Here is a 7,196-nt window from a genome sequence, read left to right as displayed (position 1 = left end):
GTGGCGAGCCCCAGAGAGGGGGCACTACTGAGAAGCCCCAGTGTGGGCGTGGCGAGCCCCAGAGAGGGGGCACTACTGAGAAGCCCCAGTGTGAGTGTGGCGAGCCCCAGAGAGGGGGGCACTACTGAGAAGCCCCAGTGCGGGTGTGGTGAGCCCCTGAGAAGAGACGTAGCACCACAGTAAACCTCGGAGACGGACGTAGCACTGCGGTACTACCCGGAGAGAGGGGGTAGTAGTGCGGTGAGCCCTGGAGAAAGGGGGTAGTAGTGCGGTGGGCCCGAGAGACAGGTGGCTTGACCGAGAAGTCCCAGAGTGGGCACAGAAGGCCCCAGAGAAGGGCAGCTTCACAGAGAAGGCCCCAGAGAAGGGCAGCTTCACAGAGAAGGCCCAGAGTGGGCACAGAGAGCCCCAGGAGAGGAGCAACATTACGGGGAAGGCACAGAGAGCCCCAGGAAAGGGGCAGCATTATAGAGAAGGCCCAGTGTTGGCATAGAGAGCCCCAGGGAAGGGGCGGCACTAGAGAGAGGGCCCCAAGAGAGGGGCGGTATTCTTAAGAAGGCCCAGGAGAGAGGGCGGCGGTACTGAGAAGGCCCAGAGTGGGCATAGAGAGCCCCAGGAGGGGACAGCAGTACAGAGAAGGCCCGAGAGCCGGGCCTGAGAGTAGACCAAGAGACCAAACAGTGTCTAGTCCAAATGTGAGGCTTGGGGTGTGGTATAAGGGGTGGGTGGAGCCACACATAGCCCATAAGGCTAGGGTGCCCGGGAAGCACCCATCATACAGGGAGACCCCCAGAGAGTCCAGGAAACCACGGGGACGGAGGTCCCAACGAACCATGTCCAAGAAGGAGTAAGGCAGCCTCCCAAACTTATATAAACATCAAAGATGTGGCAGGAGAGAATCGGAGGGTGCCCTTGGACCGGCTTGGCACGGGGGAAGGGGCCCTCATGGAGGACCCCCACCCGTGACACAAAGTAAATAAAATGACTATGCGTTCCTACTTGCTTACCAGTCTTAGGGTTTCACAAGGAGACAGTCCACCAACACCACCATGTGGTTCTTGCTTGAATCAATCTCTTGGGCAGTAGCAACCTTGGAGGTTTAGGGCCGATACCCCAAATTATTGTCCAGGAATTCCTTTTGTATTCTCTTTCTCCTGAAAATTCTTCATTTCTGAGTACCATTGATTGGTTTTCCTGTGGTTGTCATACTGTACAAGTTCTGCTCTGTCAGCCTAATCCTTTGTTTCTTTAAATAGATCATGTGTACACATCTTAATTTGGGCATTTGCCAGTACCTCAATGTGGTCATTCCCAATCTCCTAATTTGGTCATTCTACCAAAACTGGGGACTTTTTATCCAGGTTAGATTTGGTCATTGTTAGACCTGGATTCCATGTGACGCCCAATGACTAGGGAGACAATAGATGGATGCCATCACACATCACCTGCACACATTGCTTGTCAACAGCTTTATTAAAAATGGAGACAGCTTCAGACTAGCTCCAACTAACCGAGGAGCCATGCCGAACATTTTTTTTTTTTCCCATATTTATACACCTTGGTTTATACTCATTAACATTTATCCCTTCTTTGTCCCTCCTTTGTTCCACCCTTAGTCCTTCCCATCTTAAGCTCTGCATGTGTTTACTGTTTACTTCATTAGCATGGAATTGCCTATGCATTTTACTCATTTACATCTCTTGGCTATGCGCATGCCTAAGACCCAGACCCCTGCTTCTTTCAGTCACTTGGGCAGACTTCAACCAAAGCCTGGAAGCTTCTGGAGGTTTCTTTACCAATCGCCATTCACCTTTTTGCATATGTTTATTTCAGATTCTGTTACCAGTTATGTGTTGTCTTTCACATTCCAGTCTGTTTTTTTTTTTCAGTCCCATGTTGTACCATCACCACACTCCTAAGACTTCACCTCATTCACAGCACACAGAATTACAAAGACTCACTTAAAAATGGTTGACACAGTTCAGATAGCTACTTAGCATAAGTGAATGGCTGGCTTAGCATAAGCAATCATAAGAACAATCTGCTTTATCTTCTAACGATAGCTGGTGGTTTGCATCCTGTTTCTTTTACGCAATGAGATGTATATCTTACAACACTAATATATTGTTAGGAAAATGCTTACCTAAGTGTCTTGCAGTGTTTCTTTTAACATACCATTCTGCCTTGTGGTGAGCAGCTTGCTAGGCCACAAGTTATAGCTTTTTATTCAGCTGCAAATTCAATGCTTCCCAAGATCCAAATACTGTCACCCTAACAGTCATTATGACCTAATGCTAATTCTGCATATTCCCTATCTTGTTATGGGTTTTAAGGGAGCATAATGCTTGTTTTGCTGCATGTTTCCAATTGCCCAGCATATCTACTACTCCCCCTATCTCGGTGTTCTCTGCACCTTCTTCATAAGGAGGGTAGTAAATCACTGGAACATTTACCCAGAGAGGACTCTCCATCCTGAGAGGTTTTAAAGACTTTACTAGACAAAGCCTTTGCTGGGGTGATCTAGTTGGGCATGTTCCTGCTTTGAGCAGGGGGTTGGACTAGATAACCTCCTAAGGTCCCTTCCAACTCTCATTTTCTAAGATTCTGGCATGTAGAGGAAGCTTGTGATTGGGAAGAGTACATTCTTCTTTGTGCTGAGTTACTCTTTGATTAAATTCCAGGCCATTATAGGAAAACTTGTCTGTTCTTCATGAGGAATTGTGCAGGGGCATTTGAATATAAATGTTTGAGATTTGTTGCCTGCTAAGTGGATTGGCTACTGGCTAAGTTAAACTAGAGTTTAAAATGTATTGTACATCTAAAATCTGTATGTTAATTGTATGTGTATGTTGGAGTTGTTCTAAAAACAGGGTGATAGTCTTGGCTCCCTATGCAGGGAAGACATTCAGAGGCCCAATAAATGAAACAACCAAGTCTGATCTACAGCACATTGTCAGTGTGGGCTGTCTATCTAGGAAACTGCTAGAAACCTGCATCCAAGAACTGTTTCAGGCTCACAAAAAGAACAATCCAGTGTTATCTGGGGCAGGTATGGCTACCACCAGTGCTTAGGCTGCTGAATTGCTTTCATCATTGCATATCTAGTGGCTAGAATATTTGGTTGTAAAGTTATTGAGGGAATAACCTCAGTTGCAACGTGGATCTTCTTGCATATAGAGCTCATTGGAGCTGCAGACTTATACTTCAGAGCAAAAAAATCACCTCTGCTGTTTGTGTCTATGGTGTTTGAAGAAACAGAATGTAGTGTTTTGTTTTGTTTTTATTAATATGTATTATGTCTCTGATTTCCAGTGCTTTTAGGGAATTGTGAGGTAGATGGTACTGAAGGTCTTGTAATAAATTGGGTTTCCTGATCCAGTGCAGAAATGGCTAGAGATTCCAAGGGTACTTTTGGATGATCTGGGTTCCATATTTATGTTTTGAAATCCCTTTTATAAAACTTCAGAGACAGTGAGGCATTCTAGTGAATATTGACAAAGATGTAGAACTTTATTTAATTTATGCTTTTACTGAAGCACACATTTACTGGTCACTGTCATACAATTGTTTGAAATTGCCTTTATTTAGCAATCACTTGGAGCAAGAGACTCAATCAATGGTCTTCATTTAGTATCTGTATTCTAGCTGATCAGTGTCATGTAAGATGTGCTGCTGTGCCACGGATTGAATAGCTCCGACTGCCTTATGCCAGCATCTGTTAATAGGAAAGTTTTGTACAGAAATATGTACTTTAAAATGAGAGGAACATTATTCAGAGGATTGGCCTTATATATGCTGTGGTATTTTCCTTCACAGTTTAGCTAACTCAGTAAATTTATTTCCTGGGATGATGGTGAACTTCTCCACAAATAATGACTTGGTATAAATCTATGTACAGCTCCACATAATTATGCCAGATTGTGACAGTTGAGTTTCTGGCATAATGTTTCAGACTTTGGAAAGCTTCTGCTGATGAAGAATTTCTCACATGACTTCAGTTCTACTGTTGCTGATGATTAACATCTATGAAAAAAAGGTCTGTGTTGGTTTATTCACCTGCTTCAAAAATCCACTAGATTCAGAAAAGGTAGAAATCTTAACCCCTACTTAGCTTAATTAGAGTTACCAATCTTTTGTGTTGGTATTATTTATATCTTTGTATTACTGCACCTACTTTTTAGTCTCCTACCTAGTCTGAAGAAAAACTCCAACTTACATTTTACAAGTGGTGCATTATCTGGGGCAGGGGGGCATCTAGAATGCCATTTGTTTGGTGCTAAAAAGCTGAACCTGCATGGAGGCCTTCAAGATTTTGCCCCATCTCTAGGAAAAACTATCAGTACTGCTGTGTATTTATTCAGGTACTGGTGGCCGTAGGAGCACACAGCTCAACGCATGCTAACAGCTAAGCAGTTACTGTACCACTCTAAACTCCAAGCTTCTGTAGCTTTCCTGCTGGTATTTTAACGCAAGCTCAGATATTTTACATTACCCTGCAGTCACAAGCAATTGCAATGTAGAGACACCACAGAAGTCTAGCTTAGAAAATGTAAATACAACAGCTACAATTTGGAGTACTGCTTCATAGTAGGTAGGACCATTAAAAGTACATCTGCTGCAGCAGAGATATTTGCATGTATTCTGTGTAGTTATTAATATGCTTCACTCTCCATGGAAGACTGCTACACATCTTCACAATAATTCTCCAAACTGAAAGAACACTACATTCATTATTTTAAGGCAAGAAATTGTCCCTTCTGGAACAGCCAAAGCTGGATTTATCAAATGTTTGCTCTTGACAACTTATCTTTCCTGTGTGAACCAAAATTTGTGAACCAAGGATATAAATCAAAATGGGACCTCTTACTCCACTGACTATCAGTAGTCAGCAGCAACAGAACTGAAGTTTATATGAACCATCATTCACTGCCACATGGTTTTTAAAGCATAAAGCATCATGGCACATTTACAGGTGACAAGCCATTCATTTCTCCATTTACACCACCTGAGCCCCACGTTCTATATGCAGATACTCACAAGCCTCTGAAGAAATAAAAATACAGAATAAGTGGCTGCTCTGTGTAACATCATGCAATAATAAATATATATATATAAAAACGATCTGAATATTCTATTTTGGAGTACATGATTTGAAACAGCTGTATTTCAATGACTTCCTTACATTTCCTTCAATAAAGCATGGTGATAAGAGACCTATGAAGTTTATAAAATGATTTTGTGTGTTCCTATAAACATCTGGCTTTGAAGAAATTGTGTTTTGCATATCTGGGAAGAATGAGCACAGGCCTGTGTTCCTGAGTTCTATTGACAGCTCAGGGGATGATTCTTCCTCTACACCTATACTCTTTCTTAACTCAGTAAGATCTGCTTCAGTAAATTAGGCTAATGCACTGTTAAACTGTTAATGCTTGCCGAACCACTATGAAGATTTCAAGTGCTAAATTGTAGTTACCTAATATATAGGTTTCAAGTGTATGTGTATTTCTCCAGACCCCTATTGTAAAATGATAAATCTTTACTGATACATATCCTCTTCTCTGTGTCCCATGCTCTTCAGAAACAAAGTGGCAAATGCAAATCCTCTTATCACTTCAGCATACTAGGAGTAGCCACTTTAAAGCCTGCAAGCAATGATCCTGTTTCAATAGCATTTTGTATTACTCACATGACTCCCTACTTGGCTGAACGTCAATAATTCCTTTCTAAGTGACATCTTTTGGTCCAGATGTTATCAAATCAACAGAAGCATTAGGATTAGTTAAACAAGCGAGTGATTTCATGCCAGATCAATACGATAAAAGTTCTCCTGTCTCAGATTTGTGTCACTTTAAAGCTGCTTGTCTCCTGTTGGATTCCGGGTATATGGGAAATATCTGTACTTGCTTGGAGCTCCAGAAGTAAAACCCAACTGTTGGTTCCATTTGGTCTTAATAATCTGGTTGCATTGGATAACAGACATTTATATTGTCAAAGCTCTCTTCACAAGGGGGAAAAAAGCCAGTAGCTTGCTTTGTTAACAGACAAACACCACCAGCTAAAGAAATAATAACATTTAAAGTAATTGAAGGTCTGTGAAGAACATTTTTAATAACAATGTTAATTTATCTAATTTTGGTGCTATAATCAAAGTGGTGTTTTAACTAAGGGTCTTCAGTAACCATGTATTTATCATCATGTTGCTAGTTGTTCATCATATTTACATAACTGAATACGATCAGCCCCAATAGAAATAATGGGTTTACCTTGCTAGGGTAACAGAGTGCCTGCTGAGAGGCATTGTGTACCATCAGAGCCCATTGTTTTCTCTGGGTATGGAGAATATCATAAAATTAGGACCTTTGTAATTTTCAGTGTGGGCAGGAAAGAGCTATTTTAGTATTTTCCTGAAATTCACTGATGAGCTAAAGGGAGCTCATTAAAAAAGTCAGTGTTTCAGCTTGATGGACGAAAACCTCAACATTCAATTTTTAATGGGGGAGGCAGGAGTCCTAGCACTTAACCTGTGAACTGAGTCAAATTAAACTTCTTACTGCAAATTGAAAACAACAGAAACCCCCCCCCATCTTTTCTAGCACTAGCATTGTGCCCCACTGTTTAATAGTTTTCACAATCTTTAAAAATATATATGTAATATACTGGTTTTTAATCCAACTGTATCTGCTTCAGTTTCAAATTAAAACAAATTGACATGGCTCTTTAAATTTTTTAAACAAATGTAATAGTTCAGAATTTCACTATGCAAGTCAGATAACCAAGAGTTCTGCAGGCAAAAAATAAATAAATAAAATTGAAAGGAGTGAAAATTACTCAATTTTTTTCTCCTGCTCCGCTTATACTGAGAGCTTTGAAAACTACTGTAAAAATGATACTTATGTGAAAGGGAACAAGTAGCCAGGCTCCATCTCTAGAACATTTACAATCTGTCCTCATCTTCAATACTCCTCGCAATCTTTTTAGGATCTATCTTAGAGAATAGTGTTTTACTAACTTGGTGCATATCTGGTTATACATTACACTTAGATCACATGAAATCTGAGGAAGGTTAAGTGGTGTTAGAATTAAAATATGCTTTGAGCAGTCACACATTAAGATGTTAAGGGTTGATACCATTTCTCACATCTGCTTAGACCATACTAAGGGTACTTAAAATGTGAATGTTCATGTGTCCAAGCTTC

This window comes from Alligator sinensis, unplaced genomic scaffold (assembly GCF_000455745.1).
Source record: "Alligator sinensis unplaced genomic scaffold, ASM45574v1 scaffold649_1, whole genome shotgun sequence".
In the NCBI taxonomy this organism is placed as follows: Eukaryota; Metazoa; Chordata; order Crocodylia; family Alligatoridae; genus Alligator; species Alligator sinensis.
The sequence above is the reverse complement of the archived record's forward strand: the minus strand, read 5'-3'. Positions refer to the sequence as shown.